Raw genomic sequence first — 25,277 nt, 5'->3', positions numbered from 1 at the left:
GCCTGGATTAAGCTACTTGAACATTGAGCATCAAGATCTATAAGGATAGATCAAAACGCTTAATGGTACTTTCAAATGAGCACATACCTTGACATGATCTTGAAGGTGTTCAAGATGGATCAGTCAAAGAAGGAGTTCTTGCCTGAGTTGTAAGGTATGAAGTTAAGACTTAAAGCTCGACCACGGCAGAATAGAGAGAAAGGACGAAGGTCGTCCCCTATGCTTAAGACATAGGCTCTACAGTATGCTATGCTATGTACCGCACCTAAAGTGTGCCTTGCCATGAGTCAGTCAAGGGGTACAAGAGTGATCCAAGAATGGATCACAGTACAGCGGTCAAAGTTATTCTTAGTAACTAGTGCACTAAGGAATTTTCTCGGTTATGGAGGTGATGAAGAGTTCGACGTAAAGAGTTACGACGATGCAAGCTTAACACCTATCCGGATAGCTCTGAGTAGAGATACCGGATACGTATAATGGAGCAACAATTTAGAATAACTCCAAGTAGAACAGTTATTTGAAATGGCTCCAAATAGAGCGTGGTAGCTGCATCTAGGAGATGACATAAAGATTTGTAAAGCACACACAGATCTGAAAGGTTCAGACCCATTGACTAAAACCTCTCTCACAAGCAACATGATCAAACCTAGAACTCATTGAGTGTTAATCACATAGTGATGTGAACTAGACTACTGACTCTAGTAAACTCTTGGGATGTTGGTTACATGGCGATGTGACCTTGAGTGTTAATCACATATCGATGTGAACTGGATTATTGACTCTAGTGCAAGTGGGAGACTGTTGGAAATATGCCCTAGAGGCAATAATAAATTAGTTATTATTATATTTCCTTGTTCATGATAATCGTTTATTATCCATGCTATAATTGTATTGATAGGAAACTCAGATACATGTGTGGATACATAGACAACACCATGTCCCTAGTAAGCCTCTAGTTGACTAGCTCGTTGATCAATAGATGGTTACGGTTTCCTGACCATGGACATTGGATGTCATTGATAACGGGATCACATCATTAGGAGAATGATGTGATGGACAAGACCCAATCCTAAGCCTAGCACAAAGATCGTGTAGTTCATATGCTAAAGCTTTTCTAATGTCAAGTATCATTTCCTTAGACCATGAGATTGTGCAACTCCCGGATACCGTAGGAATGCTTTGGGTGTGCCAAACGTCACAACGTAACTGGGTGGCTATAAAGGTACACTACAGGTATCTCCGAAAGTGTCTGTTGGGTTGGCACGAATCGAGACTGGGATTTGTCACTCCGTGTAAACGGAGAGGTATCTCTGGGCCCACTCGGTAGGACATCATCATAATGTGCACAATGTGATCAAGGAGTTGATCACGGGATGATGTGTTTACGGAACGAGTAAAGAGACTTGCCGGTAACGAGATTGAACAAGGTATCGGGATACCGACGATCGAATCTCGGGCAAGTATCGTACCGCTAGACAAAGGGAATTGTATACGGGATTGATTAAGTCCTTGACATCGTGGTTCATCCGATGAGATCATCGTGGAACATGTGGGAGCCAACATGGGTATCCAGATCCCGCTGGTGGTTATTGACCGGAGAGTCATCTCGGTCATGTCTGCATGTCTCCCGAACCCGTAGGGTCTACACACTTAAGGTTCGGTGACGCTAGGGTTATAGAGATATTAGTATGCGGTAACCCGAAAGTTGTTCGGAGTCCCGGATGAGATCCCGGACGTCACGAGGAGTTCCGGAATGGTCCGGAGGTAAAGAATTATATATAGGAAGTGCTATTTCGGCCATCGGGACAAGTTTCGGGGTCACCGGTATTGTACCGGGACCACCGGAAGGGTCCCGGGGGTCCACCGGGTGGGGCCACCTGCCCCGGGGGGCACATGGGCTGTAGGGGGTGGCCTTGGCCTATATGGGCCAAGGGCACCAGCCCCAAGAGGCCCATGCGCCAAGAGAAGAGAAAAAGGGGAGAGTCCTAAAAGGGGGAAGGCACCTCCGAGGTGCCTTGGGGAGGATGGACTCCTCCCCCCCTTGGCCGCACCCTTCCTTGGAGGAAGGGGCAAGGGCTGCGCCTCCCCCCTCTCCCTTGGCCCTATATATAGTGGGGAAAGGAGGAGCAACCATACCTAAGCCTGGCGCCTCCCTCTCCCTCCCGTGACACATCTCCCTCCTCCGCAGCGCTTGGCGAAGCCCTGTTGGAATCCCGCTACTTCCACCACCACGCCGTCGTGCTGCTGGATCTCCATCAACCTCTCCTTCCCCCTTGCTGGATCAAGAAGGAGGAGACGTCGCTGGCTCCGTACGTGTGTTGAACGCGGAGGTGCCGTCCGTTCGGCACTAGGATCATCGGTGATTTGGATCACGACGAGTACGACTCCATCAACCCCGTTCTCTTGAAGCTTCCGCTTAGCGATCTACAAGGGTATGTAGATGCACTCTCCTTCCCCTCGTTGCTAGTCTCTCCATAGATAGATCTTGGTGACACGTAGGAAAATTTTTGAATTTCTGCTACGTTCCCCAGCAACATGTACCTTTGGAGACACATGTAGTACTCCTTTATAATCACCCAGTTACGTTGTGACGTTTGGTAGCACCCAAAGTGTTCCTCCGGTAAACGGGAGTTGCATAATCTCATAGTTATAGGAACATGTATAAGTCATGAAGAAAGCAATAGCAGCATACTAAACGATCGGGTGCTAAGCTAATGGAATGGGTCATGTCAATCAGATCATTCACTTAATGATGTGATCCCGTTAATCAAATAACAACTCCTTGTTTATGGTTAGGAAACATAACCATCTTTGATTAATGAGCTAGTCAAGTAGAGGCATACTAGTGACACTTTGTTTGTCTATGTATTCACACATGTATTTTGTTTCCGGTTAATACAATTCTAGCATGAATAATAAACATTTATCATGATATAAGGAAATAAATAATAACTTTATTATTGCCTCTAGGGCATATTTCCTTCAGTCTCCCACTTGCACTAGAGTCAATAATCTAGATTACACAGTAATGATTCTAACACCCATGGAGCCTTGGTGCTGATCATGTTTTGCTCGTGGAAGAGGCTTAGTCAACGGGTCTGCTACATTCAGATCCGTATGTACCTTGCAAATCTCTATGTCTCCCACCTGGACTAGATCCCGGATGGAATTGAAGCGTCTTTTGATGTGCTTGGTTTTCTTGTGAAATCTGGATTCCTTTGCCAAGGCAATTGCACCAGTATTATCACAAAAGATTTTCATTGGACCCGATGCACTAGGTATGACACCTAGATCGGATATGAACTCCTTCATCCAGACTCCTTCATTTGCTGCTTCCGAAGCAGCTATGTACTCCGCTTCACATGTAGATCCCGCTACAACGCTTTGTTTAGAACTGCACCAACTGATAGCTCCACCGCTTAATGTAAACACGTATCCGGTTTGCGATTTAGAATCGTCCGGATCGGTGTCAAAGCTTGCATCAACGTAACCTTTTATGATGAGCTCTTTGTCACCTCCATATACGAGAAACATATCCTTAGTCCTTTTCAGGTACTTCAGGACGTTCTTGACCGCTGTCCAGTGATCCACTCCTGGATTACTTTGGTACCTCCCTGCTAGACTTATAGCAAGGCACACATCAGGTCTGGTACACAGCATTGCATACATGTGTAACATCCCAAATTTTCAATTTGGAATGTTATACATTAGGTCATCATGCATATCATACTTTATTTTGCTTTTGGTTTTGATCCTAGAAAATCCTAAGCAACTCAAGGACCCACGGAGAGAGTTGGGGATTTTGTTATTTACATATTTGAGTTTTCTCAAATTATGTAAACAGGATCATTTGATTTTATTTATTTTATCATCAATTATTTCTATTACAAAAATATGAGAGCGGGAATAAAATGACTTTCCCAAAATATAGAAATATTGAGGATTTAATAAAAAAATCAAATAAGTTTTATTTCAGAGTTTTTCGGTATTTTTATTTGAATTTAGGAAAAATGCGCGTTTTTTCAAAGTTGTAGTTTGGGCCCAGATAAATGTTCACTTTATCGGGCTTGATTTTAGGAACCCGGCAAAATTTATTTCGTGATTTTTGGAGTCCGTTTAGTATTTCTTTTTATTTTCCTTCCGAGCGGATTTATAAAAAAAACTGGAACCGACTCCGGGCCGTACCCGGCCAGGAAACCGCCGGCCAGGCCTTTATATAGCGCCCGCCCGGGCGAGAGAGAGAGCCAGCCTAGCCCCTGCGAAACCCTAGCCGCCGCCGCCTTTAGCCGCCGTCGCCGCCGGAGCCGCGCGCCTTTCGAGGTTCGTCGCCGCCTCGTTTTCCGTGCTGTTAAAAGAAATTCTGTTCGTCGTTTTTTCTTTTTCGTTGGATTTTTCGCGGTTATTTTCTGATCACAATTTCTGATCTGATTTTCGTTTTAGTATAACTTTTCGCTCGTTTATCGGAATCAGGCGATTCAAGCGCCTAGAGTTTCGTCTCGAAACCCTCTTTTCGAATAATCAACTTAAACATATTTTTGCTACTGTAAAATTTGCCCTAGATCCAGATTACTAGAACGAAGTTGTTTTCTTTCGCCGTTTGATTTCTTTTGCTTCGTTCGATTTGATTCTTTTTGCCAACCGGAGTTCTTAAGTTGAACTTTCTGGTTAGATCTTTTATTTGAGTTTTACCTGTGCATTAGATGAGTACTTATTGTATGCTTGTTGTTTGTCTGCGATAGAATACCCAGAGTGCGCCGCCTGTTACTTCGAATCTCTAGGTTACGCGGATCATCAGCAAGGCAAGTAACACTTTGATCATACCTTTTCTACAACCCAGTTTTATTGCATTAGATCAATCCTCACACATTGCATGATTAGGATCTAATTAAACTGTGGGATGGGAAGTAGATGAGGTAGTACCTATTGCCTGTTTATTATCAAACCTTTGGGAGTTACTTCTACGTTTGCTCATTATGCCATGCTATGCTAGTAGACGTGGATTGGGTGAGTGATATCCATGACAGATGTGAGATTGATAATTAAGGGTTTATCTAAGGTGGCAACCTAACACACATCTAGGTGGATTGAGGCACCTGGGGATTCCAGGACTTGCCTGTTTTTATTGGACCGCCACCCAGGCTCAAAGGGATCATGAGATTATTCATACTAGAAACTTCCGTGTGCAGCCACAAGCCATTATGGGCTCTGGCATAGTTGACTAAGATGTGCGAACTCTTACAGTGGTAGACTAGCAGATGTAGGGGAAAGTAGGTGTACCGGTCTACCCGTCGTAAGGTGCTAGCGCTTCTGAAAGACTGTGTCTCGGTCATCCGTCTTCTCAAACACCCTGCAGTGCGAGAAACCAAACGGAGGCGATCGAGTCTTGTGGGGAAAAGTGCGCAAACCTCTGCAGAGTGTAATAAACTAATCATGGTTAGCCGTGTCCCCGGTTATGGACATCTTGAGTAACTAGTACCTGGATTATCATGTGAATCTCAACATGTTACTTTAAAATTAATTTTGATGGGTTTTAATGATGTTACTTAATTGGGATTGAGAATGCTGTCAACCATTCTCAATGTTTCACAACCACCATGATAGTAATTAAATTTATTCCTTTGAAGTAGGGAAAAATTGGCTTTACGCAAAAACTGTAACCATAGAGCTTTCCACCAGCCAAATATGCATATAGTATAGCTGTTGCATTCCATTACTCTCTATGTGTTACCTGGCCAGCATATTCCATGTGCTGGCCCGTTTTCGGGCTGCAACGTTAATGTTGCAGACTTTTCAGACGACGATTAAGGAGTTTTAGGTCGTGGTTCTATACTCAATGATGCCGTTGGAGTTGATGGACTCACTTATCTTCCAAGCCTTCCGATGTTATCGTTACTAGATGGCCTTAAGCCATATTTATTGTAATAAGTTCTCTTTTGAGACACTCGATGTAATAAGTGTGTGATTGCTACTCTGCTATAAATCCTCCGAGTACTGTGTGGTGTCAGCATTACTGATCCAAGGATGACACCGGAGCACAGAGATCAGACTGTTTGAGGTCTAGTCGCTACAGAGATGGTATCATAGCACACGCTGACTGTAGGACACGACCACTAAGCTAAAGACCTAGATCACTACTCACTCTCTTCTCTTCTGACTTCTCATCTTTTCTACTCTTTAGGATGACGGATGCAAGGAACAAGTTCGCCCAACCGGATGAAGATACACCCTTTGGACGCCACTTGAAGGAAGTCACTAGATACCTGAACATAGGAATACCAAGCTTCACGGGAACCTACAAAGCCACTTTACCTGAAGAAGAGCGCTGGATGATTCAAGTTCAAGTTCCAGGAAGGACGTTCATGCCAGTCACTGAGCCCATAGAGTTTTCTTTTAATGCACCAACTTGGAGTCTAGGAAAGAGCATGGCAGCTCACATCGCCATGGGACGCATTGGAGAAGTCTACCGCAAGGATCTTAAGGATACTATCTACCAAATTTGTGGATGCCGAGATGAACACTGGGAGATGATCAGCACCAGGAAGGATAGATCAATTGCAGCTTTTATTCAGGAGTTAAACCAGCACATTCGACGACAGGAGAATCAGATGTGCGCCGACATGATAGATCTGAAGAAGGCTAAGACTAGAATCAAGGAACTGGAGGAAGAACTCAAGGCTACACGTGAAGATTATGAAGAAGAAATTGAAGTATTGGTGGAGAAGAATGACGATCTGATCAAGAAGATTGGAATATTTATGGGAGGCCCGACACCAGTAGATGAAGACGAGGAACCCAAGGAGATTAGCCCGGAGGACTACATCATCATCGACGGCACCGACTCGGAGCAAGATAGTAGCGATGATGACTATGTGGATGAAGCAGGAGCAGATATCATGGAATCTACAACCGTAGAATATTTCTAGTAGACCACCTCATCAGTAGTAGTAGTCCACCATGTAAATATAGTAGTCCGAGCACTTTTGCGATAGCTAGACCGATTGTATGCCTTTGTTTGATTGATTGAAGTGAATTGTGTGCTTTTGCCTCATGTGCATATGGGTAGTGTTTTCTCTTTAGACCCCCTCTATTCTTATATCTCATCTTTTCTAAACCCTCAGATGCCTTCGAGACGTGACCCCGGATTTGCTTTTCCGCCGGAGCTCACCCAGTTGATCCAACAGCAGAACACCTTGATGCAGTTGCTAGTTCAAAATCAGAATCAAGGGAACAACAACAACAACCCACCACCACCACCTGTTGACCACTTAGCCCGTTTTCTTAGGCTGAATCCGCCGGTGTTTTCCAGTAGCACCGAGCCGATAGTAGCAGATGATTGGCTCCGCAAGATAGCTAGGGAGTTGACCACAGTAGGATGCACAGATGTGGAGAAGGTTAAGTTTGCCGCACATCAGTTAGAAGGACCCGCAGCATCTTGGTGGGAGAATTTCACAGCCACCTTCCCAATCGACGCTATCACATGGGACCAGTTTCAACAGGCTTTTCGTACTGCCCATGTTTCAGTAGGAGCAATGGCCATGAAGAAGCGTGAGTTTCGTAACTTGTGCCAAGGAGGACAGACAGTTGGCCAGTATGTGGAGCAGTTTAGTAAGCTAGCACGTTATGCCCCAGATGACGTTGCTACAGATGCAGCTAAGCAGGAGAAATTCCTGGAAGGACTGAATGATGAGTTGAGTATGCAGTTGATGGTAGCCACCTTCAACAACTACCAGGAGTTGGTAGATCGTGCTCTTATGATTGAAGGGAAGCAGCAGCAAATTGAGAACCGCAAGAGGAAGTATGGACAAGGAAAGTATAATTCAGGAGCTCAGCAGAAGCCTCGTTTTACCCCTAGACCAGGAGGACATTTTCAGCATACCCATGGAGTAGGTAGCTCGCACAATCACAATGGCACCAAGAATGGTAATGGGAATGGAGGAAGTAATGGACAGAACCGCAGCACCCCATCAACCCCAGCCAAGAAGGACTTGAGCCACGTCACTTGCTATAAGTGTTCGAAGCCAGGACATTATGCAAATGACTGTCCTGAAGGACAAAACGGCAATGGAAGCTCTGGAAAGAAGCCGAACCCTTTCAACAGGGGACAGGTGAACCACGTTAATGTGGAGGAGGTTGAAGCTCAGCCCGATGCAGTAATAGGTAAGTTTTTGGTTAAGTCATTTATGGCACTCGTTCTTTTTGATACTGGTGCATCGTATTCATACATATCAAGGGGATTTGTGGAAAAGTATAGCCTGCCCACTAGGATTCTTAAAACACCTATGCTAGTAAGCTCACCAGGGGCGGAGTACATGGCCAGTCAAGGATGTTTTCAAGTGCCATTAAGTATAGGAAGGCATGTTTTCCCAACGGATTTAATTATTTTGGAATCCCAAGGTCTGGATGTGATTCTTGGTATGGATTGGCTGTCGATGTATGAAGGAAACATCGATTGCGCCAGTAAGACAATTTTGCTCACAACGCCAGAAGGAAGAAGGATCAAGTATGTATCCCGACATGCGCCAAACAGGACACAAGTAAATTCCTTATCAGGAGTTGTGCAGGAGGAAGTACCAGTGGTAAAGGATTTTCCTGATGTATTCCCTGGAGAGTTGCCAGGCATGCCACCGGATAGAGACATTGAGTTTTTGATTGAGCTTTTGCCAGGCACTGGGCCAATATCGAAGAGACCATATAGGATGCAAGCAAAAGATTTGGTGGAAATTAAGAAGCAGATTAAGGAGTTACTGGATAAGGGATATATTCACCCAAGTTCTTCGCCTTGGGGATCACCAGTACTTCTAGTGGAGAATAAGGATGGATCGTTAAGGATGGTTGTTGATTATCAAGGATTGAATGAAGTAAGGATCAAGAACAAGTACCCACTACCAATGATCAATGATCTGTTTGATTGATTGCAAGGAGCTAAAGTGTTTTCCAAGATCAATTTGCGATCAGGATACCACCAGTTGAAGATTCGAGAACAGGATATACCTAAGACAGCATTCACCACAAGATATGGACTATATGAGTATACCGTTATGTCATTTGGACTGACTAACGCGCCTGCCTATTTTATGAACATGATGAACAAAGTGTTTATGGAGTTTTTGGATAAGTTCGTCGTAGTGTTCATTGATGATATCCTGGTTTATTCGAAGAATGAAGAGGAGCATAAGGAGCATTTGCGTTTGGTACTTGGAAAGCTCAGAGAACACCAATTATACGCCAAGTTCAGCAAATGTGAATTTTGGTTGAAGGAAGTAGGATTCCTCGGACACGTTATATCTGTAGAAGGTATAGCAGTAGATCCCGCTAAAGTTGAAACCGTGACCAAGTGGGAAGCACCAACAATAGTTGGAGAGATCCGGAGTTTTCTTGGACTCGCAGGATACTACTGGAGATTTATTGAGAATTTCTCAAAGATCGCAAAGCCTATGACGGAGTTGCTGAAGAAGGATACTAAGTTCAAATGGACTGAGGAGTGTGAGGCTAGTTTCCAGGAGTTGAAGAAACGTTTGGTTACCTCACCAGTGTTGATTTTGCCAGATCAGACCAAGGATTATGAGGTGTATTGCGACGCTTCACGTCGAGGACTTGGAGCAGTGCTTATGCAGGAAGGAAGAGTTGTTTCGTATGCTTCACGACAACTGAAGCCCCACGAATTGAATTATGCTACGCATGATTTGGAGTTAGCAGCCATAGTGCATGCATTGAAGACATGGAGACATTTCCTCATCGGAAATCATTGTGAGGTGTACACGGATCACAAGAGTTTGAAGTACATTTTCACACAGAAGGAGTTGAACCTCAGACAAAGGAGATGGTTGGAGCTTATCAAGGATTATGATATGAAATTACATTACCATCCTGGAAAAGCTAATGTAGTAGCTGATGCATTAAGCCGCAAGAGCCATGTCAATATGTTAATGACGGGAGAAATACCCAAGGAGTTAGCAGAAAATTTTCGTGAACTATGTTTGGAAATAGTTCCGAGAGGCTATGTAGCAGCATTGGAAATTCAGTCAACTTTGATGGATAGAATCAGAGAAGCTCAAAAAACTGACAAAGAGATTGCCGCTATAAAGGAGAAACTGAGCAAAGGAAAAGCTAAAGGATTTCGTGAGGATGAGCACGACACCCTATGGTTTGAAGACCGTGTTTATGTACCCAATAACCCGGAGATCAGGAAGTTGATTTTGCAAGAGGCACATGATTCACCGTATTTGATTCACCCAGGAAATACCAAGATGTATTTGGATTTGAAGGATATTTTCTGGTGGACCGGAATGAAGAAGGATATTGCGGAGTATGTAGCAGTTTGTGATGTATGTCAGAGAGGAAAGGCAGAGCATCAGAAGCCAGCAGGATTGTTGCAACCATTGCCGATACACGAATGGAAGTGGGATAAGTTAGGCATGGATTTTATCACGGGATTACCAAGGACTCGTTCAGGCTATGACTCGATTTGGGTTGTAGTCGATCGATTGACGAAAGTAGCTCATTTCATCCCAGTAAAGACCACTTACACCAGTGCTAAGTTGGCAAAGATATACATGACCAGGATCGTATGTTTGCATGGAGTTCTGAGGAGCATCGTATCAGATAGAGGAACCTAGTTTACCTCAAAGTTCTGGAAGCAGTTGCATGAGGCTTTGGGTACCAGGTTAGAATTCAGTACAGCTTTTCACCCGCAGACAGATGGACAGACTGAGAGAGTTAATCAGATTTTGGAGGATATGCTGAGAGCTTGTGCACTAGATTATGGATCTAGTTGGGACGATAATTTGCCATATGCAGAGTTTTCTTACAATAATAGCTATCAGACCAGTTTGAAGATGGCACCTTTCGAAGCTTTGTACGGAAGGAGGTGCAGGACACCGTTGTCATGGGACGAAGTTGGAGATCGTCAATTGTTTGGACCAGATCTGATTAAGGAGTCTGAACGGAAGGTGAAGTTGATTCGCGATAGGCTCAAGGTAGCCCAGTCCAGGCAGAAAAGCTACGCAAATTCTAAACGCAAGGAGACAGTTTATGAAGTTGGAGACAGAGTTTATCTTCGAGTATCCCCACTTTGAAGGATTAAGCGCTTTGGAGTTAAGGGGAAGTTAGCGCCACGATTTGTAGGGCCATATCGAGTTTTGGAGCGTATGGGAGAAGTGGCCTACAAGTTGGAATTGCCAGAAGGATTAACAGGAGTGCATGATGTGTTCCACGTTTCTCAGTTGAAGAAGTGTCACGCGGAGATGGCTGACATACCATTGAGAGACACCGTACCATTGGAAGCAATTCAGTTGGATAACAATTTGACCTATGAGGAAAAACCAGTCAAGATTCTTGAGTTTGCCAGCCGAGTTACTCGTAGCAAGGTTATCAAGTTTTGTAAAGTACAGTGGAGCCACCACACGGAGGATGAAGCCACCTGGGAGCGAGAGGAAGATTTGCTCAAAGACCACCCTCACCTATTTTCTAGCCAACCCGAATCTCGAGGGCGAGATTCATCTTAAGGGGGGTACGTTTGTAACATCCCAAATTTTCAATTTGGAATGTTATACATTAGGTCATCATGCATATCATATTTTATTTTGCTTTTGGTTTTGATCCTAGAAAATCCTAAGCAACTCAAGGACCCACGGAGAGAGTTGGGAATTTCGTTATTTACATATTTGAGTTTTCTCAAATTATGTAAACAGGATCATTTGATTTTATTTATTTTATCATCAATTATTTCTATTACAAAAATATGAGAGCGGGAATAAAATGACTTTCCCAAAATATAGAAATATTGAGGATTTAATAAAAAAAATCAAATAAGTTTTATTTCGGATTTTTCGGTATTTTTATTTGAATTTAGGAAAAATGCGCGTTTTTTCAAAGTTGTAGTTTGGGCCCAGATAAATGTTCACTTTATCGGGCTTGATTTTAGGAACCCGGCAAAATTTATTTCGTGATTTTTGGAGTCCGTTTAGTATTTCTTTTTATTTTTCTTCTGAGCGGATTTATAAAAAAAAACTGGAACCGACTCCGGGCCGTACCCGGCCGGGAAACCGCCGGCCAGGCCTTTATATAGCGCCCGCCCGGGCGAGAGAGAGAGCCAGCCCAGCCCCTGCGAAACCCTAGCCGCCGCCGCCTTTAGCCGCCGCCGCCCCGGAGCCGCGCGCCTTTCGAGGTTCGCCGCCGCCTCGTTTTCTGTGCTGTTAAAAAAAATTATGTTCGTCGTTTTTTCTTTTTCGTCGGATTTTTCGCGGTTATTTTCTGATCGCGATTTCTGATCCGATTTTCGTTTTAGTATAACTTTTCGCTCGTTTATCGGAATCAGGCGATTCAAGCGCCTGGAGTTTCGTCCCCAAACCCTCTTTCCGAATACTCAACTTAAACATGTTTTTGCTACTGTAAAATTTGCCCTAGATCCAGATTACTAGAACGAAGTTGTTTTCTTTCGCCGTTTGATTTCTTTTGCTTCGTTCGATTTGATTCTTTTTGCCAACCGGAGTTCTTAAGTTGAACTTTCTGGTTAGATCTTTTATTTGAGTTTTACCTGTGCATTAGATGAGTACTTATTGTATGCTTGTTGTTTGTCTGCGATAGAATACCCGGAGTGCGCCTCCTGTTACTTCGAATCTCTAGGTTACGCGGATCATCAGCAAGGCAAGTAACACTTTGATCATACCTTTTCTACAACCCAGTTTTATTGCATTAGATCAATCCTCACACATTGCATGATTAGGATCTAATTAAACTGTGGGAATGGGTAGTAGATGAGGTAGTACCTATTACCTGTTTATTATCAAACCTTTGGGAGTTACTTCTATGTTTGCTTATTATGCCATGCTATGCTAGTAGACGTGGATTGGGTGAGTGAAATCCATGACAGATGTGAGATTGTTAATTAAGGGTTTATCTAAGGTGGCAACCTAACACACATCTGGGTGATTGAGGCACCTGGGGATTCCAGGACTTGCCTGTTTTTATTGTACCGCCACCCAGGCTCAAAGGGATCATGAGATTATTCATACTAGAAACTTCCGTGTGCAGCCACAAGCCATTATGGGCTCTGGCATAGTTGACTAAATGTGCAAACTCTTACAGTGGTAGACTAGCAGATGTAGGGGAAAGTAGGTGTACCGGTCTACCCGTCGTAAGGTGCTAGCGCTTCTGAAAGACTGTGTCTCGGTCATCCGTCTTTCTCAAACACCCTGCAGTGCGAGAAAAACGGAGGCGATCGAGTCTTGTGGGGAAAAGTGCGCAAACCTCTGCAGAGTGTAATAAACTAATCATGGTTAGCCGTGTCCCCGGTTATGGACATCTTGAGTAACTAGTACCTGGATTATCATGTGAATCTCAACATGTTACTTTAAAATTAATTTTGATGGGTTTTAATGATGTTACTTAATTGGGATTGAGAATGCTGTCAACCATTCTCAATGTTTCACAACCACCATGATAGTAATTAAATTTATTCCTTTGAAGTAGGGAAAAATTGGCTTTACGCAAAAACTGTAACCATAGAGCTTTCCACCAGCCAAATATGCATATAGTATAGCTGTTGCATTCCATTACTCTCTATGTGTTACCTTGCCAGCATATTCCATGTGCTGACCCGTTTTCGGGCTGCAACGTTAATGTTGCAGACTTTTCAGACGACGATTAAGGAGTTTTAGGTCGTGGTTCTATACTCAGTGATGCCGTTGGAGTTGATGGACTCACTTATCTTCCAAGCCTTCCGATGTTATCGTTACTAGATGGCCTTAAGCCATATTTATTGTAATAAGTTCTCTTTTGAGACACTCGATGTAATAAGTGTGTGATTGCTACTCTGCTATAAATCCTCCGAGTACTGTGTGGTGTCAGCATTACTGATCCAAGGATGACACCGGAGCACAGAGATCAGACTGTTTGAGGTCTGGTCGCTACAACATGATAGAGCCTATGGCTGAAGCATAGGGAACATCTTTCATATTCTCTCTATCTTCTGCAGTGGTTGGGCATTGAGTCTTATTCAACTTGACACCTTGTAACACAGGCAAGAACCCTTTCTTTGCTTGATCCATTTTGAACTTCTTCAAAACTTTGTCAAGGTATGTGCTTTGTGAAAGTCCAATTAAGCGTCTTGATCTATCTCTATAGATCTTAATGCCTAATATGTAAGCAGCTTCACCGAGGTCTTTCATTGAAAAACTCTTATTCAAGTATCCCTTTATGCTATCTAGAAATTCTACATCATTTCCAATTAGTAATATGTCATCCACATATAATATCAGAAATGCTACAGAGCTCTCACTCACTTTCTTGTAAATACAGGGTTCTCCAAAAGTCTGTATAAAACCAAATGCTTTGATCACACTATCAAAACGTTTATTCCAACTCCGAGAGGCTTGCACCAGTCCATAAATGGATCGCTGGAGCTTGCACACTTTGTTAGCTCCCTTTGGATCGACAAAACCTTCTGGTTGCATCATATACAACTCTTCTTCCAGAAATCCATTCAGGAATGCAGTTTTGACATCCATCTGCCAAATTTCATAATCATAAAATGCGGCAATTGCTAACATGATTCGGACAAACTTAAGCATCGCTACGGGTGAGAAGGTCTCATCGTAGTCAATCCCTTGAACTTGCCGAAAACCTTTTGCGACAAGTCGAGCTTTGTAGACAGTAATATTACCGTCAGCGTCAGTCTTCTTCTTGAAGATCCATTTATTCTCAATTGCTTGCCGATCATCGGGCAAGTCAACCAAAGTCCATACTTTGTTCTCATACATGGATCCCATCTCAGATTTCATGGCTTCGAGCCACTTTGCAGAATCTGGGCTCACCATTGCTTCTTCATAGTTCGTAGGTTCATCATGATCTAGCAGCATGACTTCCAGAATGGGATTACCGTACCACTCTGGCGTGGATCTTACTCTGGTTGATCTACGAGGTTCAGTAGTATCTTGTTCTGAAGTTTCATGATCATTATCATTAGCTTCCTCACTAACTGGTGTAGGTGTCACAGAAACAGTTTTCTGTGATATACTACTTTCCAATAAGGGAGCAGGTACAATTACCTCGTCAAGTTCTACTTTCCTCCCACTCACTTCTTTCGAGAGAAACTCCTTCTCCAGAAAGTTTCCGAATTTAGCAACAAAAAGTCTTGCCTTCGGATCTGTGATAGAAGGTGTATCCAATAGTCTCCTTTGGATATCCTATGAAGACACATTTCTCCGATTTGGGTTCGAGCTTATCAGGTTGAAGCTTTTTCACATAAGCATCGCAGCCCCAAACTTTCAGAAACGACAACTTTGGTTTCTTGCCAAACCACAGTTCATAAGGCGTCGTCTCAATGGATTTTGATGGTGCCCTATTTAACGTGAATGCGGCCGTCTCTAGAGTGTATCCCCAAAACGATAGCGGTAAATCAGTAAGAGACATCATAGATCGCACCATATCCAGTAAAGTACGATTACGACGTTCGGACACACCATTACGCTGTGGTGTTCCGGGTGGCGTGAGTTGCGAAACTATTCCACAATTTTTCAAATGTACACCAAACTCGTAACTCAAATATTCTCCTCCACGATCAGATCGTAGAAACTTTATTTTCTTGTTATGATGATTTTCAACTTCACTCTGAAATTCCTTGAACTTTTCAAACGTTTCAGACTTATGTTTCATTAAGTAGATATACCCATATCTGCTTAAATCATCTATGAAGGTGAGAAAATAACGATATCCGCCACGAGCCTCAATATTCATCGGACCACATACATCTGTATGTATGATTTCCAACAAATTTGTTGCTCTCTCCATAGTACCGGAGAACGGCGTTTTAGTCATCTTGCCCATGAGGCACGGTTCGCAAGTACCAAGTGATTCATAATCAAGTGGTTCCAAAAGTCCATCAGTATGGAGTTTCTTCATGCGCTTTACACCGATATGACCTAAACGGCAGTGCCACAAATAAGTTGCACTATCATTATCAACTCTACATCTTTTGGCTTCAACATTATGAATATGTGTATTACTACTATCGAGATTTAACAAAGATAGACCACTCTTCAAGGGTGCATGACCATAAAAGATATTACTCATATAAATAGAACAACCATTATTCTCCGATTTAAATGAATAACCGTCTCGCATCAAACAAGATCCAGATATAATGTTCATGCTCAACGCTGGCACCAAATAACAATTATTCAGGTCTAATATCAATCCCGAAGGTAGATGTAGAGGTAGCGTGCCGACTGCGATCACATCGACTTTGGAACCGTTTCCCACGCGCATCGTCACCTCGTCTTTAGCCAATCTTCGCTTAATCCGTAGTCCCTGTTTCGAGTTGCAAATATTAGCAACAGAACCAGTATCAAATACCCAGGTGCTACTGCGAGCATTAGTAAGGTACACATCAATAACATGTATATCACATATACCTTTGTTCACCTTGCCATCCTTCTTATCTGCCAAATACTTGGGGCAGTTCCGCTTCCAGTGACCAGTCTGCTTGCAATAGAAGCACTCAGTTTCAGGCTTAGGTCCAGGTTTGGGTTTCTTCTCTTGAGTAGCAACTTGCTTGCCATTCTTTTTGAAGTTCCCTTCTTCTTTCCTTTGCCCTTTTTCTTGAAACTAGTGGTCTTGTTGACCATCAACACTTGATGCTCCTTCTTGATTTCTACCTCCGCAGCTTTCAGCATTGCGAAGAGCTCGGGAATAGTCTTATTCATCCCTTGCATATTATAGTTCATCACGAAGCTCTTGTAGCTTGGTGGCAGTGATTGGAGAATTCTGTCAATGACGCAGTCATCTGGAAGATTAACTCCCAACTGAATCAAATGATTATTATACCTAGACATTTTGAGTATATGCTCACTGACAGAACTGTTCTCCTCCATCTTGCAGCTATAGAACTTATTGGAGACTTCGTATCTCTCAATCCGGGCATTTTCTTGAAATATTAACTTCAACTCCTGGAACATCTCATATGCTCCATGACGTTCAAAACGTCGTTGAAGTCCCGATTCTAAGCCGTAAAGCATGGCACACTGAACTATTGAGTAGTCATCAGCTTTGCTCTGCCAGACGTTCATAACATCCGGCGTTGCTCCTGCAGCAGGCCTGGCACCCAGCGGTGCTTCCAGGACGTAATTCTTCTGTGCAGCAATGAGGATAATCCTCAAGTTACGGACCCAGTCCGTGTAATTGCTACCATCATCTTTCAACTTTGCTTTCTCAAGGAACGCATTAAAATTCAACGGAACAACACCACGAGCCATCTATCTATAATCAAACATAAACAAGCAAGATACTAATTAGGTACTAAGTTTCATGATAAATTTAAGTTCAGTTAATTTACTTAATGAACTCCCACTTAGATAGACATCCCTCTAATCCTCTAAGTGATTACGTGATCCAAATCAACTAAACCATGTCCGATCATCACGTGAGATGGAGTAGTTTCATTGGTGAACATCTTTATGTTGATCATATCTACTATATGATTCACGCTCGACCTTTCGGTCTCCGTGTTCCGAGGCCATATCTGTATATGCTTGGCTCGTCAAGCTTAACCTAAGTATTCCGCGTGTGCAACTGTTTTGCACCCGTTGTATTTGAACGTAGAGCCTATCACACCCGATCATCACGTGGTGTCTCAGCACGAAGAACTTTCGCAACGGTGCATACTCAGGGAGAACACTACTTGATAATTTAGTGAGAGATCATCTTATAATGCTACCGTCAATCAAAGCAAGATAAGATGCATAAAAGATAAACATCACATGCAATCAATATAAGTGATATGATATGGCCATCATCATCTTGTGCTTGTGATCTCCATCTCCGAAGCACCGTCGTGATCACCATCGTCACCGGCGTGACACCTTGATCTCCATCGTAGCGTCGTTGTCGTCTCGCCAAGCTTGTGCTTCCATGACTATCGCTACTGTTTAGTGATAAAGTAAAGCATTACAGCACGATTGCATTGCATACAATAAAGCGACAACCATATGGCTCCTGCCAGTTGCCGATAACTTGGTTACAAAACATGATCATCTCATACAATAAAAATCAGCATCATGTCTTGACCATATCACATCACAACATGCCCTGCAAAAACAAGTTAGACGTCCTCTACTTTGTTGTTGCAAGTTTTACGTGGCTGCTACGGGCTTAAGCAAGAACCAATCTTACCTACGCATCAAAACCACAACGATAGTTTGTCAAGTTGGTGCTGTTTTAACCTTCGCAAGGACCGGGCGTAGCCACACTCAGTTCAACTAAAGTTGGAGAAACTATCACCCACAAGCCACCTCTGTGCAAAGCACGTCGGGAGAACCGGTCTCGCGTAATGTCGGTCTGGGCCGCTTCATCCAACAATACCGCCGAACCAAAGTATGACATGCTGGTAAGCAGTATGACTTATATCGCCCACAACTCACTTGTGTTCTACTCGTGCATATAACATCAACATATAAAACCTAGGCTCGGATGCCACTGTTGGGTTTCGTAGTAATTTCAAAAAAATTCCTACGCACACGCAAGATCATGATGATGCATAGCAACGAGAGGGAAGAGTGTTGTCTACGTACCCTTGTAGACCGCAACAGAAGCGTTGACGCAACGTAGAGGAAGTAGTCGTACGCCTTCCGATCCGACCGATCCAAGCACCGTTACTCCGGCACCTCCGAGTTCTTGGCACACGTACAGCTCGATGACGCTCCCCGGGCTCCGATCCAGCAAAGCTTCAGGGATGAGTTTCGTCAGCACAACGGCATAGTGACGATGATGATGTTCTACCGACGCAGGGCTTCGCCTAAGCACTACTACGATATGACCGAGGTGGAATATGGTGGAAGGGGGCACCGCACACGGCTAAGGAACGATCACGAAGATCAACTTGTGTGTTCTAGGGTGCCCCCCTGCTTCCGTATATAAAGGATCCAAGGGGGGGTGTGGCCGGCCTAGAGGAGGCGCGCAGGAGGAGTCCTACTCCTACCGGGAGTAGGACTCCCCTCCCGTTCCTTGTCCAACTAGGAGAGGTGGAGGGAGAGAAGGAAAGGGGGGCGCCGCCCCTCCCTCCTTGTCCAATTCGGACTAGGGGGAGAGGGGGCGCGCGGCCTGCCCTGGCAGCCCCTTCCTCTTCTCCACATTAGGCCCATAAGGCCCATTAACCCCCCGGGGGGTTCCGGTAACCCCCCGGTGCTCCGGTTTTATCCGAAACTTCCCCGGAACCCTTCCGGTGTCCGAATATAGTCATCCAATATATCAATCTTTATGTCTCGACCATTTCGAGACTCCTCGTCATGTCCGTGATCACATCCGGGACTTCGAACTAACTTCGGTACATCAAAATGCATAAACTCATAATAACTGTCATCATAACGTTAAGCGTGCGGACCCTACGGTTCGAGAACAATGTAGACATGACTGAGACAAATCTCCGGTCAATAACCAATAGCGGGACCTGGATGCCCATATTGGCTCCTACATATTCTACGAAGATCTTTATCGGTCAGACCGCATAACAACATACGTTGTTCCCTTTGTCATCGGTATGTTACTTGCCCGAGATTCGATCGTCGGTATCCAATACCTAGTTCAATCTCATTACCGGCAAGTCTCTTTACTCGTTCCGTAATACATCATCTCACAACTAACTTATTAGTTGTAATGCTTGCAAGGCTTATGTGATGTGCATTACCGAGAGGGCCCAGAGATACCTCTCCGACAATCGGAGTGACAAAACCTAATCTCGAAATACGCCAACCCAACATGTACCTTTGGAGACACCTGTAGTACTCCTTTATAATCACCCAGTTACGTTGTGACATTTGGTAGCACCCAAAGTGTTCCTCCGGTAAACGGGAGTTGCATAATCTCATAGTCATAGGAACATGTATAAGTCATGAAGAAAGCAATAGCAACATACTAAACGATCGGGTGCTAAGCTAATGGAATGGGTCATGTCAATCAGATCATTCACTTAATGATGTGATCCCGTTAATCAAATAACAACTCCTTGTTTATGGTTAGGAAACATAACCATCTTTGATTAATGAGCTAGTCAAGTAGAGGCATACTAGTGACACTTTGTTTGTCTATGTATTCACACATGTATTATGTTTCCGGTTAATACAATTCTAGCATGAATAATAAACATTTATCATGATATAAGGAAATAAATAATAACTTTATTATTGCCTCTAGGGCATATTTCCTTCACCTAGGCCGCCCAGAACGCAAGGCAACGCCACGGTCACCTGGTGACCACGCGGCGGGCATGCGAGTTTACGCGCTCTGGAGTTGGGGCCCTCGGCCACCGTCCAAACCTCGATGTATCGCCACAAACCATGTATTTCTGCTTAAATTGATACTTATGTAACTATAAATGATTTTTGGAACAAACAAATAGCAAACTATAAGGCAGGTGTAGTTCAAATTTGACCCACTTCCTACTGAATCGGCGGAAAATTGTCTTTTTCACGAGAGGTGGATCAAAACTTTTGAAACCCAACCATTTTGTCAATTGTGCATTAAATATGCACTAGTATTTTATAAAATTGATTTGGTCCAAATTTGCAACAAATATATGGTAGGTCCTTCAAAAATAACTCATTATGGGCACTCGAAAAATGGAAAAATGATTTTTCGTCCAAAGAAAATGAAAACTCCCTTAGGCAACATTGTTCGCCATTCCAATATGCACCCTTGTGCACAGTATGAGATCATTTGAACAAACTATGCCATGAATGTGGCCATAAGATTGATCATTTGACTTGAAAGCCATGAATCTTCACACATGATAGCTCATTTCTGAGAACACTTTTTAAAAAGAATTACCATATTACAAGTTTATTATTTTTTCTGGTAACTTGGTCACATATAATGACACAATGTGAAGGTTTTCCAATTTTTTGATTTTTTTGATTTTTTTATGCCCGTTTCAAAATGCGGTCGAAACAGCGGGCTTGACCGTTCATAGCTAGTTGTTGAATCTTGGAAACCTTTTGATGTTTCTCTGATTAAATAGATAGTTATGTACCTAGAAATGATTTTTGTAAAAAATAAAGAGCAAACTACAAGGCAGCTACAGTTCAAATTTGACCCGCTTCCTACTAAATCGGCGGAAATTTGTCTTTTTCACCAGAGCTGGATCAAGGCTTTTAACACCCAACCATTTGGTCAATTGTGCATTAAACATGGCCTAGTATTTGAGAAAATTGATTTTGTCCAATTTTGCAACAAATATATGGTAGGTCCTTCACAAAAAAAACTCATTTTGGGCACTCGAAAAATGAAAAATTCATTTTTCGTCCAAAGAAAATGAAAACTTCCTTAGGCAACATTATTTTCCATTCCAAGATGCACCCTTGTGCACAATATGAGATCAGTTGAACAAACTATGCCGTGAATGTGGCCATAAGATTGATCATTTGGTTTGAAAATCCATGAATGTTCACACATGATAGCTCATTACTGGTTGAATATTGGAAAAACTTTTGGTGTTTCTCTTATTAAATAGATACTAATGTACCTAGAAATGTTTTTGGAAAAAATAAGGAGAAAACAATGAGGCAGCTGCAGTTTAAATTTGACCTGCTTCCCGCTGAATCGACGGAAATTTGTCTTTTTCATGAGAGGTGGCTCGAAACTTTTAGCACACAAACATTTGGTCAATTGTACATTAAATATGGCCTAATATTTTCTAAAATGGTGTGGTGCAATTTTGCAACAAGTAAAAAAACTCATTTTGGGAACTTGAAAAATGGAAAATGAAAATTTTTATCCAAAGAAAATGAAAACTTCCTTAGGCAACATTGTTTGCTATTTTAAGATGCACCCTTCTGCACATATTTTAAAAAATTTGGAGTCCAATTTTGCAACTAATATTTGGTAGATTCTCCACATGAATAGAGGGAGTTCATGTTTTTCTCTGTCCTAATTATTCTGCTCAACTGGGCCGAAAATTGTCCAACCCAGTCCTGCCTGGGCCTTAGGCCTGTTGGACAGCGGCTCGAGCACAGCCTGCCGTCAGATGTCGACATGATGGTGGGGAGCGCGCGTGTCTGGAATAAAATAGACACTTCCTCCAGAAACCCTAGCCTCCTCCCACTCGATCCCCTCATTCTCTTTCTCGATCCCCTCCGGAAACCCTAGCCTCCTCCCACTTGATCCTCTCTCATTCTCTCTACCGACGCCTACTCCACAGCAAATCGAGCATGCCGCCCGCTCCCTCTCGCCTACGCCAACGCCATCGATGGAGGATGGGAGCAGCGAGGCCGTCCAAGATGGCGAGGCCATGTCCGCCTCGTCGGTGGGGACGAAGGCGGCGGCAGTTGTCAGGAAGACGGTGAACCTCAACTCCCCTCCCCGGCGGCGCCGCAGCAGCAAGATGGTGAAGGGACCTACCAGCCAGCGCGTGAGGCTCTATGTCTGTGGCACCATCCTCAGATACAAGAGGTGAGCAGCTACCTCCGCCGGCGTGGCTCTGCTCCTTCTCCCTCGCATGGGTATCTGAATCCGTGGTCTTGGTTGGGCACGCAGATCCAAGCAGATCCAAATGAACACCGGGGAGGACGTGGCCTGGTACGGTGGCAAGATGATGGCCTACGTCTACAAGGCCAAGTCCAAGCAATGACACCAACTACCACTGCATCTGGGGCAAGGTCTCCCACCCTCACGGAAACGTTGGCGTCGTCCACACCAAGTTCACCCCCGCCGACGCATCTGGTGAGTTGTTGGGTCGAACTGGCGTGTTGCTCTTTGATGTACTGACTTGTGTTGCATGCTGAATGTTGACGGTGTTTCGGGGGATTGATTAATATCTCGCCGGTTGTTTTTTGCTTCTTCATTGGATTAATCCAGATCCTCGGGGTCGTCGGTGGTGGCAGCCCTCCCTGACGTCGCCAGCTGCACCGGCTCGTTGGAGGACGCGATGAGCGGACGCAGTCACGCAGAGATGCACCACACGCCTGACTACTTGGTATAATGCAAATATTAGGTTCATTTTGTTTCACGTCGTTTCCTCTATCTAGCTGCACATCGTGCATGGTATCTAGCAATGTAATCCCATTCCATGTGTCCTTCACATCATCTAATTAGTGAGACAAGAGGTGCAGAAGCATAGCAATAAAAAAGCCCAGTCAATCTCTGACACCACACTACAGTATGTCATGTCAGTATATAACCCCAACATGCAACATGCAGTAGCCCAGTGTGGCTGTCTGCATGCTCCATCACATGGCCACCCTAAGAAAATGCAGAGAACACACTTCCAGACTAATCAATCATGCATGCCAATATCATTTGCTTTGTTTAATCTTTCTCAGTTTAGCTTACTAATCTCTTGTCTGTGTATTTTTTGCTGACAGAAGGGATCTGGATAGGCTGCAACTAGGAGTAAAATATGCGTCTGAACTAATTCTCTGGTGCGAAAATCGACAACCAAGATCCACTTCAGCTTCGTAGTGACCTGTGAGAGATCTGTGGTGGCAAGCGGCACGTGTCTTCTCCCTAGGCATCGGTTCATTTCTAATGTTTGATCCTGGCCATCGGTTGCTTGCCGGGATGGCAGATCCTGGCCATCGACTAAACTATTTGGAGTTGTACTTGCTAGCTAATTAGCTTCAGACGTAGTTTGGTGGTACCCGCATATGGCAGGCTTGAGATGCTTATACTGTCCGATGTAGAAGTAGCTGACTCGCATGCTTGAGATGTTTTCTCATGGCTAAAAATAAATATTTGGTTAGGGAAAGCTTCAGTTATGTGTATGGCAGGACAACACCTTTCATTTGATACACTTTGATGCTATTTCTAGCATGAATTTTTATTTCAGACTTGAAACTAGAATTCTGAACAACTATATTTCCAAGCAGATTCGCTCGCTTGGATTCGATTCCTATACATGCTTGTGTACCTAAACATTCGGTACAGTTGTTATTATTGTTGTTGTTAACCGTGCAGTCTAAAAAACAACACTCTCAATATTGTGTACCTGATTGTGTATGTGATGATTGCAGTGACGATCTTTGACATTTGAAAGATAAATGGCATGTTCATAGTTCTCACCTTGGAGTAGTTGTGATATTGTGTTAAAGAGTCATTTCTCAATTGTTCTGCTAAAGTTGTCAACCACTAGCTACAGTTCAAACTACTAGGCTACTGCAGTTCCAGCAAAAAGCAGGGGAGCCTCTCTTTTTATTCTTCACTAATAAATTCTTGTTTGAATGCATATCGTGGGGTGGTGAAGCTGGGAGCCTTTCCTCCCTATAAAAATACTTTGCTCTTCATTATGAGTAGTGCCCTTATATAATTAGCTGCTAGGAGTGTTTATATACTTGATCACCACACCTCTACTGTTCTGGTTACTTTTGCTTTCTTCTATGTAGTTGTCCAGGGCATAACAGTTTGATGTTGGCTTGTTATTGTGTTACTAGACTACTTCCTTGTACTGGCTCTACCATCAGTGACACACATCTTGGCAATTTTTGTATTACAGATGGCTTAATATTAAACTATTTATCTTGATTTGAAATTGAAATCATAGGGTTCTTTTAATCTCGTTTTGAATTCTTTGTAGTTGCTCCAGGTCCTTCTCTAGTTGTGTTTATAACTGTCTTTGTTCCTTTTTTGATAACAGGACCAGTTTGACACGATTGACTTGTCGGACAACGAGATTGTCAAGTTTGAGAACTTCCCTTTCATGAATCGCCCAGGGAGCCTACGCCTGATTACAACTTACAATAAGAGGGAGTAGGTGACGTCCAGCCCCCAGGGACTCCGCATCCAAGTCTCGGCCGTCCTCTGTAGCAAGGAGCTGAGCCAAAGGAGCAAGCAGTGTTGTTGGTTCCTTCGAGGATGCGTGCTCCTGGTCGAGTCTTGTGGAGAAGCAGGGTGAATCAGGCATCGTCTCACTTGTGCCGTTGTGGTAAGAATAGAACACCACTCTCACTTGATGTGCATGTATTAGTACAACAAAGAATTCTTACATGGTGATTGTTAGCGACACAACAATTATCTTGCAACATAGCTTGCCAAATTGCTTGCTTGCTTACTATATAACCTGTACTGCTAAACATGTTATCCTACTCCATGATGTTGTACCATTTGCAAATACTCCTGGACATCAACTCCCATTAGCTATAATCTGTACCTCTAAAAGAGGAGTATAAACTGGTATTGTATTATGCTTGAGACTTGATCCAAACCACATTAATTGTTGCCAGTGATGTTATTATCTACTCTAATGGCTGATGAATCTATACATGCCATACCATGTGGAATGACTAATGAATATGTAC

At 43.4% G+C, this 25,277-nt stretch overlaps 1 pseudogene; it reads left to right on the top strand.

The window, feature by feature from the left end:
• The first annotated feature begins 22,369 nt into the window (after window positions 1–22,369).
• The window catches only part of LOC125516711, a 39,620-nt pseudogene continuing 36,712 nt past the window's right edge, over window positions 22,370–25,277 (top strand).

This window comes from Triticum urartu, chromosome 6 (assembly GCF_003073215.2).
Source record: "Triticum urartu cultivar G1812 chromosome 6, Tu2.1, whole genome shotgun sequence".
Classification (NCBI taxonomy): domain Eukaryota; kingdom Viridiplantae; phylum Streptophyta; class Magnoliopsida; order Poales; family Poaceae; genus Triticum; species Triticum urartu.
Note: the sequence above shows the minus strand (reverse complement) of the source record. Positions and strands in the feature narration are given on the sequence as shown.